This window comes from Hyla sarda, chromosome 7 (assembly GCF_029499605.1).
Source record: "Hyla sarda isolate aHylSar1 chromosome 7, aHylSar1.hap1, whole genome shotgun sequence".
Classification (NCBI taxonomy): Eukaryota; Metazoa; Chordata; class Amphibia; order Anura; family Hylidae; genus Hyla; species Hyla sarda.
In genome coordinates this window covers 46,698,698-46,722,550 of record NC_079195.1, presented here as the reverse complement: position 1 = coordinate 46,722,550, position 23,853 = coordinate 46,698,698, and the positions used below count along the sequence as shown (strand labels likewise).

The following is a 23,853-nucleotide window of genomic DNA, read 5'->3' as shown; positions in this document are numbered from 1 at the left end:
AGGGAAGGAGTGCAACACTATTCTCGCCCATTCCCCCTTTCCCTGCCTATTTGCCCATCTGCCCTAGACAGAGGATCGACAACCATGTTGCCGGACCCTTCCTGAAATAGTGAGGGAAGTTAGGGTCAACACAACGAACAACAATACAGTCAAAATCAGGATACTGTAAGTCCGTACCAAGAGATCACAGAAGTGCCAAGTCGCAGAAACAGGAGAAGGGTCACAGTACGAAGCCAATAAATCAGATATGTCAAAATACAGGAAACAATATACACGCTAACCAGGAGTTGAAGCTCTTTCGCAGGCAGGGTGTGAGAGCAGGCTGTCAGCTTTTATAGGAGCCAGAACAGGTGCTCCAATTAAGGTTAGCTGACCAGTGCAGATAGCCGGGCGGAACCCAGCAACAAAAAGTACACAAAGGAAACTCTCAGAAACATTTAACCCTATGGGTTCTGACAATATTATTATGTTATAGGTAGACCTTAAAGGTGCTTTAACATCTTCAATAGATGTCGGCCAAAACTCTGGGTGACAGACTGCTCTCTCTTCCATTCACCTACTACACATGAATGTTAAAGGGGTTATCCAGGAATAGAAAAAACTGAGGTACTTCCTTTCAAAAACAGCTCCTTGTCTGTCTCCAGGTTGGGTGTGGTTCTGCAGCTCAGTTCCATTGAAGTGAATGGACCCAAGTTGTAAAAACCACACCCAACCTGAAGACAGACGTGGAGCTATTTTTAAAATAAATTAGCTGTGTATTTCTATTCCTTTAAGCTGGGCTAATTGTTCAAGTACTCTGAATAGGAAGAGAGAAGTAATCCGATGCCACACAACTCTGCTGTGGTTTAATTCCCTGAAAACCAAAAGATTGAGCAGTTGAAATCCACTGTGCCCAATCCTTCTCTCCCAAAACCAAAAGGTCAGACAGTAGAAATCCACTGTACCCAATCCTTTTCTCCCAAAACCAAAAGGTTGGACAGTAGAAATCCACTACGCCCAATCCTTCTCCCCAAAATTAAAAGGTTGGACAGTTGCAATCCACCGTGCCCAATCCTTCTCCCCCAAAAGAAAAAGGTCGGGCAGTTAAAATCCACTGTGCCCAATCCTTTTTTTTACCAAAGCTAAAAGGTAGGACAGTTGAAATCAATCATGCCCAATCCTTCTCCCCCAAAACCAAAAGGTCGGGCAATTGAAATCCACAATACCCAATCCTTCTTTCCCAAAACTAAAAGATCGGGCAATTGAAATTCACTGTGCCCAATCCTTTTCCCCCAAAACCAAAAGGTCAGGCAGTTAAAATTTACTTTGCATAATCTTTCTCCCCCAAAACCAAAAGGTCAGACAGTTGAAATCCACCATGCCCAATGCTTCTCAAAACCAAAAGGTCGGGCAGTTAAGATCCACCATGCCCAATCCTTCTTCCCCACAACCAAAAGGGATAGACAGTTGAAATCTACCATGCCCTATCCTTCTCTCCCCTCACATAATCGGTTGGGGAACAGCTGGAAGATCCCCATATACATTACACAGTAGGCCTAATGCATAAAGAGGACTTTTGACTCTTCCTCAACTGATGATGTCAGGGGAGAGGTTTGGGCATGGTGGATTTAAACTGCCCGACCCTTCTGTTTTCCAGGAGAAAAACCACCAGCAGAGCTGTGAGCTGTGAGACTTTGGCTGTCCGGGCATGTTGGGAGTTTTAGTTTTGCAACAGCTGGAGGCATACTGGTTGGGAAACAATGCTCTATAGGCACTGCAATGTTAGCAAACAAGAAAGGTAGGAAGGATCATGAGAGTATAAGGTGGGGCATTAGGCCCTACTGTCCTGGTTTCATTACTCAGCCCCATAAGGGAGCCAATTTCATTCAATACTATGAGGGTTTTTGCCCCTAATTCTCCCCAGTGAATGGATAAAGAGATCCAGCACAGCAAACTCAGAAAGGAAGTGAATGCATGGTGAGTAAGGGCGGCTCAGTGCTTGCCTCGGGCACACCCATTCATGATCAGTGGATGTCAGAATGAATGAGCAGCAGAACTGAGAGATTTGTGTGCCCAATACAGAAACTAGACACACAAAAAAGACACATAAAGAATTTGTATGACCTTGTGAGTAACATCCAGAAGATTTTTTTTCTGTAATATGACAGGTACGCTTTAAGGGCTATTTCTAAAAATAATAATAATAATAATAATACATTTATATATATATAAAATTATATTTAGGAAACCTTGGTGAAAACTAACTTACCTGCCCTTACATCTGCCTTTCCCGAAAGCCAAGCTCTATTGCAATACTGGTGAGATTCTGCATTCAGGATTCTGATCCCATTGGGGGTATTGATCAGTATTGGGAGTCACATTGATTGTTACCCGTCTTTCTTAGAAAGAGATAAAACTTATAATTAATATATGTATTAATAATATTATAAATAATATATATTTTTCAGTTTTCCACCCGCATAAACCCAATAGTGTAGATCACACACCGGCTTTTATGTGTTTCCCAATGAGAACATACAGTTTTCTTCAGCCTGTCTCCCCCCACCCTCAATCTCATTTCCTCCTCCGCCATAAATCACTGTGCTCGTCCTATCTTCCGCACTTCTTATGCTCTGCTTGCAGTGTATAAGAGGAAACACCTCATCTTTTATATTAATTGCAATCCCACATATATTCCAGTACATCTGAACGCTCCGGCTCCGAGGAGCCGAGGGGGCCATTTATCACAGTCATGCTGGGACCTCCAGAATTCATATACTATCCCCCCAGTTCTTCGGGTTACAGAATAATGGAAGAAATAAGAATATAATAAAGGTCTCAGATGCCTGGAAGTCTCTACAGCTTGTAAGATAATGCTGCAATGTTCTCCAAGAAACAGGATCATGGCAAGGAATCGATTTAACATTTTACGGAAATCTAGACCAATTTGATTGACAGATTTGTCCTTTGCTATAGGCAGGGATATCGCTATATGAAATCAATACTAGTAAAAGGCATTTGCCAATAGGAACTTAACAGGACAGCTGGAATTCTAGGAACAAAGGGGGAGATTTATCAAAACCTGGGTAGAGAAAGAGAGGCGTTGTTGCCCATAGCAACCAATCAGATTGCATCCTTATTTTTTAACAAGGCCTCTGAAAAAAAAGCTTCAGGAGCCCTGTTCTTAAAGGGGTACTCTGGTGGATAAAAAAATCTTAACCCTTCCAATAGTTATCAGCTGCTGTATACTACAGAGGAATGACCACAATGACCACAATGCTCTCTGCTGACACCTCTGTCCATGTCAGGAACTGTCCAGAGCAGGATAGGTTTGCTATGGGTATTTTCTCCTACTTTGGAAAGTTCCTGACATGGACAGAGGTGTCAGCAGAGAGCACTGTGGTCAGACAGAAAAAGGACAACTCAACTTCCTCTGGAGCATACAGCAGCTGATAAGTAAGTACTGGAAGGATTAAGATTTTTAAAAAGAAGTAATTTACAAATCTGTTTAACTTTCTGACATCAGTTGGCTTGAAAAAAAAAATAGTTTTCGACTGGAGTACCCCTTTAAGATTGTGGGGGTCTGACATGTAGATAGGTGTCCTTGGTGGCAAAGCCCATTTAAACTGCAGTGCCTGGATAAAGAACGTAGAGGGAGACAATACCCACAGGATCAATCCAGCTTCTGCATTATTCTGGTCATGGTTCTGCAGAGAGTTGGATGTTGTAATATTGATGTTCAGTATGAGGATAGGTTCACTCTACAGAATCAAGAATTCTGCTTGGAGATTCCGCTGCACTTCTGTTGACCCATTCAGCGACGGGAAATTCTCAGAAATTCGTGTACCGAATAAATGAACATATCAATCCATAAGGAAAAGAAAATATCGGCACTCACCAATTCAAATTGCAAGTCTTCTTTATTGAAGCATACTTACATATAGGGTACAGAAGAGAAGGGTAGTGGGGGGATAGTGAAAGGCGACCGAGCTCTTGTTTCGCAGGCTTGGCGTGCTTCGTCCGGCCAGTTGGCCGGACGAAGCACGCCAAGCCTGCGAAACAAGAGCTTGGTCGCCTTTCACTATCCCCCCCACTACCCTTCTCTTCTGTACCCTATATGTAAGTATGCTTCAATAAAGAAGACTTGCAGGCTGAATTGGTGAGTGCCGATATTTTCTTTTCCTTATGGATTGATCTGTACACTGCTTGCCATATCTGAGCACCACCTCCAGCAACATAGCTACACTAGTATCCATCTGCCGTCTCATACCTCAGGACACCACTAGCAGTGCCACACCACCTTTATTGTGAATAAATGAACATGTTTGTTCTTTTGGCTGTATTACGCGCAGAATACATTGACGTCCGTGCAGTCCTATGGCTGAAGGATCTCGGCTGCGCCCGCTCAGACCGACTCTCCGACCCGAAATATAGCCGGACGGAGATTCTGCAGTGTGAACGAAATAGTGTGAATGAGTCTTCCACGGAAATTCCGTCACTGAAATTATGTGCGTACTGCATTGCCGTCAATGGTGACAACACAGGTCTGCACGGTCCTACCGCCGAAGGATTTAGGCAGATGGAATGTCCAAGCGGAATTCCTTATTGGAGTTCCGCGAGCAGAGATTCTTCAGTGTGAACATACCCATAAAGGGGCACTCAGGTGGAAAACATTTTTATATTTTTTTTAAATCAATTGGTGCCAGAAAGTTTTGTACAGATTTGTAAATGACTTCTATTAAAAAATCTTAATCCTTCCAGTACTTTTTAGCTGCTGAATACTACAGAGGAAATTCTATTCTTTTTGGAACACAGAGCTCTCTGCTGACATCACAAGCACAGTGCTCTCTGCTGACATCTCTGTCCATTTTAGGAACTGTCCAGAGCAGGATATGTTTGCTATGGGGATTTTCTGGACAGCTCTTAAAATGGATAGAGATGTCAGCAGAGAGCACTGTGCTTGTGATGTCAGCAGAGAGCTCTGTGTTCCAAAAAGAAAAAAATTTCAGTAATAAGTACTGAAAGGATTAAGAATTTTTAATGGAAGTAATTTACAAATCTGTTTACCTTTCTGGCACCAGTTGATTAAAAAAAAAAAAATTTTAAAAAAGGTTTCCACCGGAGTACCCCTTTAAACTGAAAACCAACATTAATAAATAAATAAATGAGTCTAATATATAAATGATCTCTGGGGAACTATCAACCCTCAGCCTCTGATTTCCACTTGACCACATGTGAATGCAGAAGGCCCAATGACTGGCAGACATGGATTCGTTTCCATCTGACCTAATTCCAGCACTATTCCCCTTAGGGCGGCGTGCAGGCGTCAGGAATGAGGACACGGATCCCGGGAAAAATGTAAAAAAAAAAAAAAATTCACAAGGACGTTAGTAAACAAGATCTATTTCGGAGGAGGAGAGCGTGCCATTCCCACAGCCCCATTATTTAACAGGATCAAACCGCTGCAAAGTTCAATTTTCAGCTAATTCCCTATTGCCATTCATTTAAAACCAATCGTCATTAAAGCCAATTATCTGACTGTGCCGGCGAATGGCTTGTGAATCTGTGTCACCGAGATAAAGCTCAGACGCCTTCTTAAAAGATGGAGATGTTTCCTTTAGAAAGGAGAAGTTGGCGTTGTAAAGAGAAAAAAAAAAAGAAAAACCACAAGTATTAAGTCTGACCTTGTAATAAATATAGAACAGGTCAAGTTCATGGAGGTTCTTGCAAATTTTATGGAAATAGGGTGAACCCGCAGACGAAACTGACAGGGTCTGGACTGGTATCACCTGGCAGCGGCTTTTTATACCAATTATCTCACAGTCAGTAGTGATGAGCGGCAGCGGCCATATTTGAATTTGCGAAATTCCGCGAATACGTAGACGATTATTCGTCCTGTGTTTGCGAAATTTGCATATTCGCTATGTTCGTTCATTCGCATTGGAAAATTTGCATTAAAATTCTCATGGAAAATTTGCATGTGAAAAACAATTAAAAAAATAAATAAATAAAAAGAATATTCGTCATTATGAATAGTGCCGTTATTCGTGATAAAAATTCGCATTACTAATATTTGTGCTCAAGACTAATAGTCAGTTCTTCTACCTTATGCTGGGATGGTTAGGAATTTATATTAATGCACCATGGGATATAATATGAACACGCTCGGATACAGCAGAGCTAAAGCTGTTCTTTAAAGCAGTGGTCTCCAAACTGTGTCCCTCCAGATGTTTCAAAACTACAACTCCCAGCATGCCCGGACAGCCGTTGGCTGTCCGGGCATGCTGGGAGTTGTAGTTTTGCAACATCTGGAGGGACACAGTTTGGAGACCACTGCTTAAAATGAATTAAAACATTTTTATATGGTGTACAACTTGGCAAAACTTTAACCTTTCTAATATATTTCATAAAACAAATGTGTCTCCTTTTTATAGAAATTATGGCTAATAAAAAAAGACCACTAGGGGTCCCCATACCAACCAGAACATAATGCTGTTCAGCTGCAGCATTATCTTTGTCCCAGCTGAAGCACAGACTGAGACAAAGACCAGAAAGAGAGGACTCCTCTGTGATCACTCCGGTCCTGTCTATCAGACTCCTATCTGAAAACAGAGAGGAGGGGGTTACAAAGCAGCCTGCAGTGACTGGATAAAAAAAAGACCAGCACAGCAGACTCAGGGAGGAAGTAAATGCATGGTGAGTGAAGACGGGCTCAGTGCTTGGCTCTGACACTCCCCCTTCCTGAGCAGTGGATGTCAGAATGAGTGAGCAGCAGAGCAGAGGGATTTGTGAGTCAAATACAGAAGCTAGACACATAAAAAAGACATGTAAAGAATCTGCATGACCTAGTGAGTAAGATATATATGCCTCATTTTTTTCTGTGATAAGACAGGTATGATTTAAAGGGTACTTGTCACTAGACTGACCATATTATCTACGTGCACTATTATTAAAGGGGTACTCCACTGAAAAACATTTTATTTTAAATCAACTGGTGTTAGAAAGTTAAACAGATTTGTAAATTACTTCTATAAAAAAAAAAATCTTAATCCTTCCAATATTTATCAGATGCTGTATGCTCCAGAGGAAGTTCTTTTCTTTTTTCATTTCTTTTCTGTCTGACCACAGTGCTCTCTGCTGACACCTCTGTCCACTTCAGGAACTGTCCGGAGCAGGAGAGGTTTGATATGGGGATTTTCTCCTACTCCAGACATTTCCTAAAATAGACAGAGGTGTCAGCAGAGAGCACTGTAGTCAGACAGAGAAATGAAATTCAAAAAGAAAAGAACTTCCTTCGTAGTATACAACAGCTGATAATTACTGGAAGGGTTTTTTAATAGAAGTAGTTTACATTTTTTTTAATAGAAGTAACTTACAAATCTGTTTAAAGGGGTTATCCAGGAACATTTTTATATATATATATATATATATATATATATATATATATATATATATATCAACTGGCTCCAGAAAGTTAAACTGATTTGTAAATTACTTCTATAAAAAAATCGTAATCCTTTCAGTACTTACGAGCTGCTGAAGTTGAGTTGTTCTTTTCTGTCTTAGTGCTCTCTGATGACACGTGTCTCGGCAACTGTCCAGAGCAGAAGCAAATCCCCATAGCAAACCTCTTCTACTCTGTGCAGTTCCCGAGACAAGCAGAGATGTCAGCAGAGAGCACTGTTGCCATTGTTTAACTTTCTGGAGCCAGTTGATAAGAAAATGTTTTCAAGTGGAGTACCCCTTTAATACCAACCTAAAGTAAATCTGTCAGTGGCTTCATCCTGCCTGATCCAAGGGCAGCATAAAACAGGGACAGCAGTAATGTCTCCTCCCGGGTCCATGAAACTGTTTCAGTGCATCTAAGGCTGCATTCACACCACGTTTTGTACATACGGGTGCCGGATCCGGCGGGGGAGGGGCAAACCAGGTGCTCCTGTACCCCAGCCGATTCAGCCCGTGACTCCATTTACTTTAATGAGCTGATCGGAGTCAAACGGTGACTCCGGTCGGCTCAGTTTTGACCCGTACGCGGTTTCCTGACCAGACCTAACACCGTAGTATACTACGGTTTTAGGTCCGGTTCAAAACCAGATACGGGTCAAAACTGAGCCGACCGGAGTCACCGATTGACTCCGATCAGCTCATTAAAGTAAATGGAGTCACGGGCTGATTCGGCTGGGGTACGGGAGCACCTGGTTGGCCCCTCCCCCGCCGGATCCGGCACCCGTATGTACAAAACGTGGTGTGAATGCAGCCTTAGTCCCTCCATATAAGAACACATGGGACAGGAACAGGAAGTTATAACTTCCTTCTTGTGGTAGAATCAGTGGGACCGTGGAGAAGGTTCGTGCTGACTCGAAGATCTGAGGCTGGTAGTAGGAATGGGCAAGATTTATCAAAACCTGTCCAGAGGAAGAGTTGCCCAGTTGTCCATAGCAACCAATCAGATCGCTTCTTTCATTTTGCAGAGGCCTTGTTAAAAATGAAAGAAGCGATCTGATTGGTTGCTATGGGCAACTGGGCAACTTTTCCTCTGGACAGGTTTTGATCCATCTCCCCCAGTGTCTGCTGATACCTGATGAACTGTGGCCGGCACTGGAGGAACTCTACATGTCCATCTTTAGCTATGTCCAATGGCCTCAAATGGGCATAGTTTCTGCAAATTCTTCCCAAATAAGTAAATTCTTTTGTGGGTGCTCCTAGAATGATCAGGTAGGGTGTAAAATGTCTTGCGAAAGGGGATTCAATTGTTGGGAGGTATACACATGGGTAAAGGATCACAGCAATTTGGCTGGTGAGGTCCTCGAAGCAATCAAGTAGAATTTAAAGGGGTACTCCGCTGCTCAGCGTTTGGAACAAACTGTTCCGCATGCTGGAGCCAGCGCCGTGAGCTTGTGACATCATATCCCCGCTCGCTCATGACGTCACACCCCTCCCCCCTCAATGCAAGTCTATGGGAGGGGGCGTGGCGGCTGCCACGCCCCCTCCCATAGACTTGCATTGAGGGAGTGGGGGCGTAATGTCATGAGGGGGCGGGGCTATGATGTCACGAGCTCCCGGTGGCGGCTCCAGCAGCGGAATACCCCTTTAAAGCACAAAATGGAAATAAAGTGTGATTAACTCTAAATGTTCGTGACGCCAGGGTGTAGTTTTCCCCGTAACCACCCGAATGGTAGCACCGCTATCCCAAGGTTAGGCAGGGCAATAATAGTCCAAGACCAGGTTAGGGTTAACGGTAGATTTACCGGGGAAGACAGATGGTAATAGTCTTTACAGCTAGGCCAGGATCCCAGATAGGTGGCCAGTAACACAGAAGGACCTTTCAGCTTGCTGGGACTTGTAGTGACTTTGACAGACTTTAGGACAGCCACGCTGACTATAATAGACTTGACTATAGACTTGACTGTAGGTAGTGACAACAGACATAGATGACTTGACTTACGGGCATGTGGCTGTAGGTAGGTTGGGTTCCATGTAAACTCCTGTGTAAAAGGCCTATAAGTCATTGTTTGTCAGCAGCTTATCCCTTCATCGACTGCCGATTGACTTGTACATAGTCAATGGGCACTCAAATCGGGCAGCTTTCTGCCTGGATCCTGAGGCTACATTATACTATGGAATCTAGAACTGGACATCCGCCATCACCATGTATTTCCGCCGAAAGAAAGAGCATGTTAATCCTTCTAGAAAAGTTTTGGATTTTTAATTTCTACGGCAGAATTTTTTGCCGTAGAAATTACCCATTAAAGGGGTACTCCGGTGGAAAACGTTTTTCTTAAATCAACTGGTGCCAGAAAGTTAAACAGATTTGTAAATAACATCTATTAAAAAATCTGAATCCTTCCAGTACTTATTAGCAGCTGTATACTACAGAGGAAATGCTTTTCTTTTTGGATTTCTCTTCTGTCACGACCACAGTGCTCTCTGCTGACCTCTGCTGTCCATTTTAGGAACTGTCCAGAGCAGGAGAAAATCCCCATATGCTGCTCTGGACAGTTCTTAAAATGGAAAGCAGAGGTCAGCAGAGAGCAATGTGGATCGTGACAGAAGAGAAATCCAAAAAGAAAAGCATTTCCTCTGTAGTATACAGCCGCTAATAAGTACTGGAAGGATTAAGATTTTTTTAATAGAAGTCATTTACAAATCTGTTTACCTTTCTGGCACCAGTTGATTTTAAAAAAAAAATAATAATTTTCCACGTGAGTACCCCTATAAAGATAACGGGAGGGTGCGGCACCTATCGGAAATTCCGTACTGTGAATGTAGCCTAAAGGCCCATGCACAGAATGTCGAGCGGAATGTCGCTTGCAGCAGTCTCCCATTGTTTTCAAAGGGATATGGCTGCTCTGCGCACACCGCAGAATTTTCAAAGTGGGGATTCTGGATTCGAAAAAAAAAAACACATGTTCATTCTTTCAGCAGAATTCCATCCCAAAATGCATTGCCATGAATAGGGTTGGCCCTAATGACTATGTGGACAATAGCGCCGATTCTGCACCTGCAGCTCACATTTCATTTCTCCAGGGCCTAAATTCTGTAGTGTACATGGGCCCTAGATGTGTCTTCTGTTTCTGCTTAGATCAGTGTTTCCCAACCAGGGTGCCTCCAGCTGTTGCAAAACTACAACTCCCAGCATGCCCGGACAGCCAACGGCTGTCCGGGCATGCTGGGAGTTGTAGTTTTGCAACAGCTGGAGGCACCGTGGTTGGGAAACGCTAGCTTAGATTATCCCTAAAGAGGACAGTAATCCAATACTAAGGAAGGTGCAGCCATATGACAGTTCATATAGTCCCAGGAAGTGACAACGCATATGCCTTATATTTTAATTAATGTACCAAAACAATGCTGATACTAATCCTTAGTTGCATATTTATTTATTTTTTAATAATGTACAATAGACATAAGAGTGTCCAGTGATTTATTTACTTCCGTCCAAGGCAACGGATACTTCTGCATCCTGCTTTGGTTTCACGACTCAGCAGCCTCGGCTTCCGTCACCACTAACCTCTCTATAACGCTCATTACGTGAGGACTGAAGGACGTTTCCTGTCCTCTCCTCCCATTGGCCGATGCGCTGCATGGTCTGTCTTATATAACACGTTCTCCTCCAATATCAGAAGCCAATATGGCAAATGCTAATAAAAGTGATCAATCTGCTGCTCAATCCCCTGACATATGGTGGACCGGGCAATGGGACAAGTTCTCCAATGTATTTGATAAAGAGCCATGTTTCCCTCAAGATGGCATTTCCACTCAATAATATGTAGATGTGGGGCACAAACAGATAGGAGATAATAGATAAATAGGAAGACTGATATGATAGATAAAGGAGAGATAGATAGATATGAGATAGATAGATAGATATGATATAAATAGATAGATATGATATGATATAAATAGATAGATAGATATGATATGAGATAGATAGATAGATAGATAGATAGATAGATAGATAGATATGATATGAGATAGATAGATATGATATGAGATAGATAGATAGATAGATAGATAGATATGATATAAATAGATAGATAGATATGATATAAATAGATAGATAGATAGATAGATATGATATGAGATAGATAGATAGATATGAGATAGATAGATAGATAGATAGATATGATATAAATAGATAGATAGATAGATATGATATGAGATAGATAGATAGATAGATAGATACAATGCAAATAAAAACGGCACAACCAAAATCCAGGGTAAAAAAGAGATTCGGGGTGCCCGCATATCTGGAACCTGGGTCCTTCCGGTTCCTTAATCCAGATAAGTAAATACGATGCAGCACTCCACAAGTAGCAAAGAAGGTGGTTTTATTCCATCATGTGCATAGACAACGTTTCACCAGTCTCACACTGGCTTTTTCAAACTGGCTTGAAAAAGCCAGTGTGAGACTGGTGAAACGTTGTCTATGCACATGATGGAATAAAACCACCTTCTTTGCTACTTGTGGAGTGCTGCATCGTATTTACTTATCTAGATAGATAGATAGATAGATAGATATGATATGATATAAATAGATAGATATGAAATAGATAGATAGATATGATATAAATAGATAGATAGAGAAATCCACATGAAATTATAGAAGCAGCACGACCAAAAGGAATCCAGAAGATCTTGGGGTGCAGGCAGCATATAACATGGTCCCAATCGCAGACCATGAAGGTAAATCCAAAACAGAATTAATCCTCGCAGCACATCCGTAAAGTGCAAAAAAAGTGGAAGTCTTTTCACCCATCAGGACATACAACGTTTCAGCAGCATCACACCGCCATTCTCAAGCATGATGCTTGAGAATGGCGGCGCCGGCGTGATGCTGCTGAAACGTTGTATGTCCTGATGGATGAATAAACTTCCACTTTTTTTGCACTTTATGGGTGTGCTACGAGGATTAATTTTGCTTTGGATAGACAGATATGAGATAGATAGATAGATAGATAGATAGATAGATTGATAGATAGATATTAGATAGATAGATATGAGATAGATAGATATGAGATAGATATAAGATAGATAGATATGAGATAGATAGATATGAGTTAGATATGAGATAGATAGATATGAGATAGATATAAGATAGATAGATATGAGATAGATAGATATGAGTTAGATATGAGATAGATAGATATGAGATAGATAGATAGATATGATATAGATAGATAGATATGAGATAGATCGATATGAGATAGATATATATGATATAGATAGATAGTTATGAGATAGATAGATATGAGATAAATGATAGATAGATATGAGATAGATAAATAGATATGATATCGATAGATAGATAGATATGAGATAAATGATAGATAGATATGAGATAGATAAATATGAGATAGATAAATAGATATATCGATAGATAGATAGATATGAGATAGATAGATCGATAGATGCAACCCCCAGGACCCCAATTCCATGTTCTCTTTAAGCCACAAAAATAAAACATGTGATGGCAGCTCTCATAAATTGTTGAAGGAGGTAAAGCTGGTACTTTATTCGCCCATATGTTTGCATCATTTCAGCTCATACATATGCTGTAAAAAGACTCTGTAAGATCTGAAATGCTGCGCACATATGGGCGAATAAAGTACCAGCTTTACGTCTCTGAAATCATTTTTGAAGAGCTGCCATATTCCTTTTTTTCCAGATAGATATAAGATAAATATACAAATAGATATGAGATAGACAGATAGATAGATTTAAAATAGAAATATAGATAGAAGATAGATACGAGATAGATAGATAGATACAAAAAAGAAAGTTGCAACAGCACTCTTGGTCAAAAAATGGAGGCTCTTAGCGCACCTTTTGATCAAAATGTGTCCCCCCATTCACCACGCGGAGGTGGCCTCATATCGGATGGGACCCTAACATGATAACTCACCTCTGCTGTGCATTTGCCACAGCAGCGGGCACCTGTGTATTAGGTTGTTGTGCTGGCTATTTTTCCTTTTGTTTTTACTTATATAGATAGATAGATAGAAGACAGAAAGATAGATAGGACATAGATAGATAGAAAATAGAAATATAGATAGAAGATAGATATGAGATAGATAGATAGATAAATAGAAAATAGAAAGATAGATAGGACATGGATAGATAGATAGATAGATAAGAGATAAATATACAAATAGACATGAGAAAGATAGATAGATATGAGATATAGATAGATAGATAGATAGATAGATATGAGATAGAATTGAATAGAATAGAAAGATAGATATGCGATAGATAGATAGATAGATAGATAGATATGAGATAGATAGATATAAGATAGATAGATATGAGATAGATAGATCGATATAAGATAGATAGATAGATATGAGATAGATATTGATATGAGATAGATAGATATGAGATAGATAGATAGATATAAGATAGATAGATATGAGATAGATAGATATAAGATAGATAGACATGAGATAGATAGATATGAGATAGATAGATAGATAGATATGAGATAGATAGATATGAGATAGATAGATATGAGATAGATAGATAGATAGATATGAGATAGATAGATATGAGATAGATAGATATGAGATAGATAGATATGAGATAGATACATAGATATGAGATAGATAGCTAGATAGATAGATAATAGATAGATATGAGATAGATAGTTAGATAGATATGAGATAGATATATGATAGATAGATATGAGATATAATTGAATAGAAGTCAAAGATATATATGAGATAAGATATAGCATCATTTAAAACCACGCTGGTTAACTTATAGGCCAAATACTGTATGTGACATCTATAGAACCTACAGGGATAATATTCTGGGTTACACTTCTTCCCGATCACATTACTAATGGCGCCGTGTCACTATGTAAAGCAATTTCTATTAAAGATTCATGTTTGGTCTGCAGCCCCTGGGCCCTGGCCATAAAACTGGTAAAGTAATGCGTCCCATAAACAACCGTATCCACATCAGCAGAACAAACCCCCGCGTCTCTTCAGATACTGAACCCAATACCGGAATGCTTTCCACTTGTTTTAGCTGAGAGTCAGCAGAGCCGGGAATAATGGGATTCTGCACGGAGCTCTTCTCCTCCGCACTGGACACAGAGACACATTCATTGCCTTCCTGCACATGTGGGGTGGGCTCTAAAGGCCACTTTCTAATCTGAGACAATACGCTGCCCACTAACAGAAGAATGGTAAGAATGGCCCCAGTCCATATATTCCATATAACAGCGAAAAGTCCTAGATGACATGGCAACTAATACAGATCACAAGCTCATGAATGGCAATAGTGACAAGTTATCAGCCAATCTGCCAGTATATCTTAACCAATAGTACCCCCAAATAGATGGGGCTTATTCAAACAGGCCCTGAAGCTATCCTGGGTAATTTGGGAAACCAATATCGCTGACAGACCCCATTGCAGCTGCAATGGGATATATTATGTTTCTTAAACAGTATCTGGAAAAATTGGTTATTTTGTCTGGTATTATTGGCAGAACCTGTGAGAGATAGGGGTCCGGAGTGATAAGTGAGGTGAGTTGGGCCCTGTTCTGGAGATCTGGGGGGTCCCAGCAGTCGGATCCCCCATGGTTGAATGTTTTAGAGGGGTTGTCTAGTTCATAAAAATGTATTTCCTATCCACAGGATAGGGCATAAGAGTCTGATCATGGGGCATCTTCACGATCTCTATAACAGGGCCCAACTTAAAGGGGTACTCCGCTGCCAGACATCTTATCCCTAGTCTGATCGCGGGGGTCCCATCTCCACGCAGCAACCGGCGTTCTGAACAAATGTCGAGTTCCGGCAGCAGTGGTTGTGACATCACGTCATACCCCCTCCCACAGACATGAATGGAGGGAGCATGGTAATGTAACGAGAGGGTGTGGCGTGATGTCACGGCCACTGCTACCGGAAACTGACGTTTGTTCCGAATGCCGGGTGCTGCACGGAGATTGCCGGGGTCCCAGCAAAGGGACCCTTGCGATCAGCCATCTTATCGCCTATCCTTTGGGAATAAGATGTCTAGCAGCTCAGTACCCCTTTAACCTCGCTGAGCGTTCTGGCCTCCATCTTTCAAGACGTACTAGTTTCTGCAGTGATGGCCTGCTCAGTCTATCATCGGCCACAGCAATGTCCGGTCTTCGCCGGTTGTTGGCTGAGCGGGTCGTCACTGCCCAGACCAGTTCGTCTTGAAAGTTGGAGGCCGGATCACTTAGCAGTAATAGACGGGCCCTGTTCTGGAGATTGCAGGGGGTCCTAGGGGTCAGGTCCCCGTGATCAGATACTAATTCCCCTATCCTGTGGAAAGGGGATAACTTTTTAATTAACCAGATAACCCCTTTAAAGAGTCACTGTCATTAGAATAAACTTTTGACAAGTTGTCCATACCTGTAAAAAGTGAATTACAGCAGGACGTAGCTTACAGATAAATGGAGAAAAGGGTAAAAAACGTAGAAAAAGCTACTCAACAGGTAAAATACCAATTGAATGTATGCAGAGGACAGACGGTAAGTAGTATACCTGCAGGGTGTAACGACGCAATATGTTAGTAGTCTGTTACCATGGAGATGCATATTTAATCAAATAAATTTTTTACGCATTTCAGCAATACAACTGATGGCAAAGGTAGACGAAGACCCTTAAACTTAGCCTTAAAATAGGTAAACATGCCTAAAAAACATACAGTACATGTGTAGAACTTTTTTTTATCATATACTTTAGCTGTATAGTCCAAGCGTGTTGTGAACAGAGCCCAAATTGGAATTGGAATTAGCAACTAATTAAAAGGAACTCATTCCGGGTAATGAATTGTTGGGATGTGTGGACGTTTTCTGACTTACAATGAAAAGTGCAATTACATCGGCTTCAGTCCTGATAAACACACTTGGGGAGATTTATTAATAGTGTCATAAAATACATGCACTGCCAGGAATCGAAAAAAGCGACAAAAAGTCCATATTATGTTTGGCACAACGTGCCAGAGACTTTGTAATTTAGACCTGTGTAACGCTGGCGGTCCGTGCCATTAGACTACCGCTCTGCATGGCAGGCACGGCTGCCGGATTACCCTCTCTGCACAATGTTGGCTCCACGCTTCCTCCTATGATGCTCCTGATGTCATTTCAAGCCCTGCCTGAAATGTGCGCACGCTTACAAATTCTTCCCCTACGTATTATCTGCAATCAACTATCAGGTTCCACTTTGAAAAAGTGATCCAGTGAAGGTGTTTAATGCGTGAGAATCTGGTTCCATGTTGGCTTCTGCCTGCATTCCTACCTGAACTAGTGTCTGTCTGTTCCCTTGGTGCCTTGCACTGGCATCTCCTGGCTTATGGGGTCAAGCCCCCGCTAACACTTGGACTACTCCCAGACATAGTGTCCTGGTAGTCCCCTACAGGCAAGATCAGATCCTCACAATGAAGGGTTAAAGAATGGGCTACTTTAACAAAGAATTTAGCTTTGGGCCCTCAGAAGTGTTCTGCAGCCATGCTGGTTGGGTGGCAAAGCGGGCCCACACCCACTGCCCGTTATTCTCTAAGGCTTATGCACGTGGCAATAAAGCATGCATGGAAAATATATATTATAAAAGTGGACAACGTGGCTGCTACTGGATAAAAAATCCCAAGCCAAGATTGGTCCCATCCCTAAAAATTGGGTAGAGCGAACATATGCAGGACTCCCTTCGCCAGAGGGACTGTAAGGGGGTAGGGTAATGGCCCATGGGTCACAAAAAATCCATCAAGAAGAAAAAAATATATATCAGGCCTTGTGTGGTACAACCTGAAACCATAATGGGGGCTACAATTTGAACTTTCCTATAGACTCCAATCTACTATATACAGTGTATGCCACTGGTGCACAAAGTACCTACGGGTCCATATAATGCTTCTAATAAAAAGTAGCAAAGAGTTAAACTAAATCAGTCACCAGTGTCACCTGCACTAACCTGTCGGTACCAACAGGTAGTGGAGGTGACACTGATGACAACGGTACTCACCTTGTCCTGTTCCGTGGCGGGGATCTTCGGTAATCTCCTCCGTTAGCTCTGCTCTGGCTTGGGGCACTGGCGGAGCTTACTGATGTCATCGCTGCAGTTCTTTCACAGCGGGACCAAGCAGGGAGCTGCTGGGTCTTACAGCAGCGGTGACGTCAGTAAGCTCCACCGGTGCCCCAAGCAGGGTGCCTGGAGCGGAGCTATCGGAGGAGATGACTGAAGATCCCCGCCATGGAACGGGACAAGGTGAGTACGGTTGTCATCAGTGTCACCTGATCGTTACCGACAGGTTAGTGCAGGTGATACTAGTGACAGATTTCCTTTGACATCACGTGATACTAAGGACAGTCTTCACGGATGCTGTAATAACTGTAGAAAAGAAAAGGGGAACCAGGCCTTATTTTGAACTGAACTTCTCTTCTACATAGGCTAGAAATGACGGGACAAATAATCGCTGAAGATAGGAGACTGTAGTCATGTGAACAAGGTTCAGAAATGTCAACCCCCACTAGTTACGCTGTTAGGCCTCTTCTCCTTTTCAGCGCAGGTCAATTGCATCTCCAGTGACACACACTAATATCTTATTTCTGAAGTACTATATCTGATTAACTATTAATACGGGAAATACTAAATATGAAAGTTAAAAATAATACGTGAAATTGAAATACCACGGTAGGATCACCGCCAGAGGAAATGAGAGGACACATTCTGCTCAACCTTATTTTATACAGAGTAATTCGCAATATCATAGACCAGGAATATGTTATTACACAATCCTTAAAGGGGTACTACCATGGAAAACTTTTTTCTTAAATCAACTGGTGCCAGAAAGTTAAAGGGGTACTCCGCCCCTAGACATCTTATCCCCTATCCAAAGGATAGGGAATAAGATGTCAGACCGCCGTGGTCCCGCTGCTGGGGATCCCCGGGATCCCCGCTGCAGCACTGCGCTATCATTACAGCACAGAGCGAGTTCGCTCTGCACGTAATGGCAATACAGGGGCCGGAGCATCGTTACGCCAGGGCTCCTCCCCTCGTGACATCACGGCCCACCCCTTTCAATACAAGTCTAGGGGAGGGGGCGTGGCGGACGTCACGCCCCCTGCCATAGACTTGCATTAAGGGGACGGGCCGTGATGTCACGAGGGGCGGAGCCATGATGTCACGCTGCTCCGTCCCCTGTACCGCCTGTCATTACGCACAGAGCGAACTCGCTCTGTGCTGTAATGATAGCGCAGTGCCACAGCGGGGATCCCCGGGCTCCCCAGCAGCGGGACCGCAGCGATCTGACATCTTATCCCCTATCCTTTGGATAAGGGATAAGATGTCTAGGGGCGGAGTACCCATTTAAACAGATTTGTAAATTACTTCTATTTAAAAATCTTAATCCTTCCAGTACTTTTTTGGGGCTATATACTACAGAGGAAATGCTTATCTTTTTAGATTTCCCTGATGTCATGACCACAGTGCTCTCTGCTGACCTCTGCTGTCTATTTTAGGTACTGTCCGGAGCAGCATATGTTTGCTATGAGGATTTTTTCCTGTTCTGGACAGTTCTTAAAATGGACAGCAGAGGTCAGTAGAGAGCACTGTGGTCATGACATCAGAGAAATCAAAAAGGTAAGCATTTCCTCTTTAGTATATAGCCCCTAAAAAGTACTGGAAGGATTAAGATTTTTAAATAGAAGTAATTTACAAATCTGTTTAACTTTCTGGCACCAGTTGATTTAAAAAAATAAAAATAATAATTTCCACGGTAGTACCCCTTTAAGTCTTAAAGGAAAACGACCATGAAAACTTTATATAAGTGTCCTAAATATTTTATTTTAACCTTCTAGTCAATGTATGAATAGACTAGAGTGTGGTAACTAGCACGTTGGTTTCTGCATGGATTCTTCTAGGGTTCTGTGCAAAAACTGTATGTATCATTATATTTATCGACAACATAGAAATCCAAGGGTTTTCCATTAGAACCATAACTTTGTACCTATGCCATTAAAAGGCCTTTAAGGGCCTCAAACCATAAAGGGGTACTCCGGATGAAAAAAAAAACAATTTCAAAGTAGCTCCAGAAAGTTATACAGATTTGTGAATTATTTCTATTAAAAATCTTAACCCTTCCCATACCTATCAGCTGCTGTATGCTCCAGAGGAAGTTGTGTAGTTATTTCTAGCTGACCACAGTGCTCTCTGCTGACACCTCTGTCCATATCAGGAACTATCCAGAGCAGGAGCAAATCCCCATAGCAAACTTCTCCTGCTCTGGACAGTTCCTGATATGGACAGAGGTGTCAACAGAGATCACTGTGGTCAGACTGGAAACAACTACACAACTTCATCTGGAACATACAGCAGCTGATAAGTACTGTAAGAATTAAGATTTTTAAATAGAAGTAATTTACAAATCTGTATAACTTTCCGACACCAGTTGATTTGAAAACCTTTTTCTTCTTCTGGAGTACCACTTTAATCTTTCTCCACAGGTTTGAGGCAAATCCACACTTGAAAACATCTATTATATCGATCCCTCCCTGACTGCATGTGTGAACAGAGCCATATGCATATCTGCATATGAAAACAGAGTCATAAGATTGTGTGAATAGCTCTGTTGACTTTGAGATATACCGAAAAAAACGGGATATAGAGAGGAAATGTCCTTATGCGAACCCTAAGGTTTGTTTTTTCAGGTACTCCTCATCTATACAAGGAGATGTTTGTCGCAATGGACAGGGAACAAGAAGATGTAAAAATAAATAAAAACATCTTGCATGGAAAATACTGGAATAACAGTGTACTGACCTGAACTCCCTGTATAGTTTCTCACCATTGCAAATCTCCTCAAGTTCCTATTGTTAGGTTCTGGCAACAGCTTCCTGAGCGTCTCAGTCATCAGTGTCCCCCATTATACAGGGGTGAACAACTGACTTCCTGGCCCTCTCCATTATATGCACATTTCACAATGTAAACATTAAACATGCTCTGGTATTTATAGAATCCATATTAAAAGGGCGCTATCATTAAAAATTTTTTTGCTATTGCACTCCTTATGGTAAGTAAAAAAGTATTTCTAATGTACTTTGATTAAAAAAAATTTAGTTTTCCATGTTTTATTTGTGTTTAAAAAAGCTTCCACTAGGTGTCTCTCTACTTGTCCAGAGCACATTTCCCCCATCTCTTGCACAGACTTTGGATTCCTGCTGGCCTTGCAGAAGTCCAAAATCATGACATGCAGTATAGAGTGCTGAGGGGGATGTGTGCAGCCTTAGCCAATCATAGCTCATCTCACTCACTGAACTGCTCTGGGCTGTGTGTAGCAGAGTGAGGGAGGAAGTTCTCCCCTCTATGGCTTCAGATGATGTCCCACCTGCTGGGGAACGCCCCTTCCCAGTCATTGAATCTGTCTGAGACTGAGCAGATAATACAGAGCAATATCAAGGTTGAAAACGAATAAAAAATTATAAAAATAAAGGCAGGGGTGGTTTATCATGATGGGAGCAGTGAACTGGGAAAATTATAAAATGTAACAAGATCATTAGAGGTACTCTTTAAGGAGCTCCTTTCTGTCCTTTTAGCAAGATACTTGTATTCCCCATAAAAATAACAATTTTAGTGTAACTCTCCTTGCAATTTTGCACTGTACCATTCCCATGTTTTTCCTATACGGTATCAATGATAGAATTGACAACTGGGTGTTACCATTCCCCTTGTCAATAGGGTGTCAATAATAACCTACAGGGAATATATTCAAAGGGGTCGCTCGGTCACACAAAATTGTGGAGTATGGACTCACGTTGGTATAAAGGTAAAATAAAAAGTTATACTCACCTTTCCTAATCCCTCACTGTGTCACTGTAGCAGAGCTAAAGATTTTCTAGAAGCATCTGAACGAATTTCTGGCTAGGATCACGTCCAGTGGTGACAGTCCAGGTCATGCACAGGAGGGTCAGCATGGTACACAAGTGTTAGGCAGAGGAAATGTCAGGTAAACAGGCACAGGTGAGATACAGGATAGCAAATCAGACACAACACACATTCACTATGGCAGAATCATAATATTGTTCAGGCACAGGAGATTGGGTGAAGCAACCTTAAATAGGTAATGCCAGGCAGGGATAGGTGGAGGACACATAAGAGATGCGCACGCTGGGTCTTTAAGATGCAGCCAGTACATGGACGTGTCCTCTATGGGGCAGACCAGGAACTGCAGCAATGGAGCGGGAAGCAGGAGAAAGGCCAGACCAGACAGCGTGGAGCAGTGATAGCAGCCTGGCAGCAGTGAGTGCTGGGACACCAGACACTGGCGGATGCCAACCACCTGCTTTACCTAAACTATAAATGAGGATGAAATTTATAGTCTTCCAGACATTCCAATGCTGACACTTTAAACTCTACAGACAATGAGAGGGATGGTAGGGGGTCGTCTGTCAGGAATAGTAAGAGAAGGTGGCCCATCTCGTTCCCAGTGACAAAAAACCCAGCCTCAAAACATGACTCAATATATAGAAAAAAGAGAGGAACAGGAGAGAAGGCTCTATCTAGTGCTGTTATCCTTGGTTGGATAAAGATCAAGAGAATGTGTTACAGTATATGTAAGTCATGTGTAGATATATATCAGTCTTTATGTAGGGAGCCGGTTGCATCTGATGACAGTAGAGGCTGGAAAAAATGAGTTTGCCTCTAGAAATAAGTTGTCCATAAGAAACATTTGGTATTTTATTATAACTGTTCCATCACTGTTGTTTCACATGACGGTGAGCGCTGCGCTGATAAATATAATTTTGAGAAGTTGATCTGAATTTCCAACCTCTTCCTCTACTGTCACAATATGACTGACTATTTCCTGTAGGACACAGTCCTGGGTGGAGGTACATGGGTGGAGGTAGCTGTACCTTGAGGGACATGGTAGTGTTTACAAGCAAGCACTATGTTAGTCACAGCCTGCCTGGAAATCCATTCACAATATAATGTTCAGGCATGGCCTGCCGGCTTTAAAATATCAACATGCATTTATATATTCTAGATCTCGGCAAACTATTATGTAGAACATCTGAATGAAGGGTGACCAGAAGTCAAAATGTTTATTCTAATATTTAAATGTCTATTTGATGTTAGAATCTTTGAAGTTTCTGGTAGGGGGCGAGAGGCTTTGAAGACGGCATTTTGTATGAAGTCCTTCCCACAGGACCGCTTTTGTTCGGGGGAGACATGAAAAGCTTTGCTTTCAGTGTATATGGGTAAGAATACAACAAGATAAGCGGAAAAGCGGTTTCATCCCTTGCATAATGTGGAGAGAGGAAAACACGAGCGGAAAAATAAAAATGAATATTGAATATTTCACACTGTGACTCCTTCTGGGAGAGTTGTACCATCCCGAAAGCAGCTTTCACTTTACATCTATTCATTCTTGAGGACAGATATGTTTCTTCTCGCTCATTCTTCAGCACGGACCCCGGGTGCATTGGGCTGCAGGTCAATATGTTCACTTAGTGTGACTGATATAACTGCAGGTCCCCTTAGGCCTCACTTGCTTGTCTGTCTCTCCAAGTCGCATGGAAATGACTTTCTGAGTAGACCGCACGGCATACTTTTTACTTTTTTTCTTAACAGGATGACTCTTCATAGAGACTACTACACTCTATTAGTATCAATGTGGGGACTGCAACCCTATGGAACAAATTACTACCTCAATAAATCTTCATTAACCTTAGTAGCAACTGCAAGCAGAAAGAGTATGATAAAGCGAACAGAAAATGAGGTGGCACTCACCGGTTCCGTTGCAGAGCGTTTTAAAATCTCTAGTGCAGTGTCACACAAAAACGGTGGGAAGATAACGATGGAAGTGCCAACGTTGTCGTCCCCGTGTTTGTGTGTGACACTGAACTTAAGATATTAAAACGCTCTGCAACGGAACCGGTGGGTGTTGCCTCATGTTATGTTTGCATTATTGGACAGTGTGCTTCTGAAGCTGAGCACCCCGGAAAAGTTTAGGCTTGGCGCATGCTGCAAAAAAACATTAAATCCCACATCAAAAGGGATAGCAAGACGGTGAGTACCTTTTGTTTCCCTGCTGTGCCGAATGCTGTCTTTCAGTGATTATCTTAGAAAGAGTATGATAACTGATTTCTATAGCAGCAGGTGGCACAGCGGGCACCTTGCTTTGTCTGGTGGTGGCCTTGACCAGGCACAAGAAAGTTAAAGAGTTTGGCCTCATTTACATCTATGTTGGAGGTGCCAATGCATATTCCAGCAAAAATCCTGGACAAAATAGTGTCACAAGTGGTGCTATTTTATCCAGTAAAATGCTGGACACCATGCCAGATACCTGACAGATCCTTTTTTAGTAAATTTTTCCATCGGGTGCCACTGGTGTCTAGCATTCCGAAGATCT

At 41.9% G+C, this 23,853-nt stretch overlaps 1 protein-coding gene across 7 annotated transcripts in view; it reads right to left on the bottom strand.

The window, feature by feature from the left end:
* Positions 1 to 23,853, bottom strand: part of PTPRE (protein tyrosine phosphatase receptor type E) — a 245,356-nt gene that overhangs the window by 184,467 nt on the left and 37,036 nt on the right. For 2 of the 7 annotated variants that reach the window (XM_056528880.1, XM_056528882.1), the window contains exon 2: positions 2,249 to 2,378. The exons of 2 other annotated variants lie outside the window; for them this stretch is intronic. The gene's annotated coding sequence lies outside the window, so the exon portion shown is untranslated. Of the gene's footprint in view, positions 1 to 2,248; positions 2,379 to 7,735; positions 7,847 to 23,853 lie in introns of those variants that run through there. 3 more of the 7 variants (XM_056528881.1, XM_056528884.1, XM_056528883.1) reach the window with 3 other exon arrangements.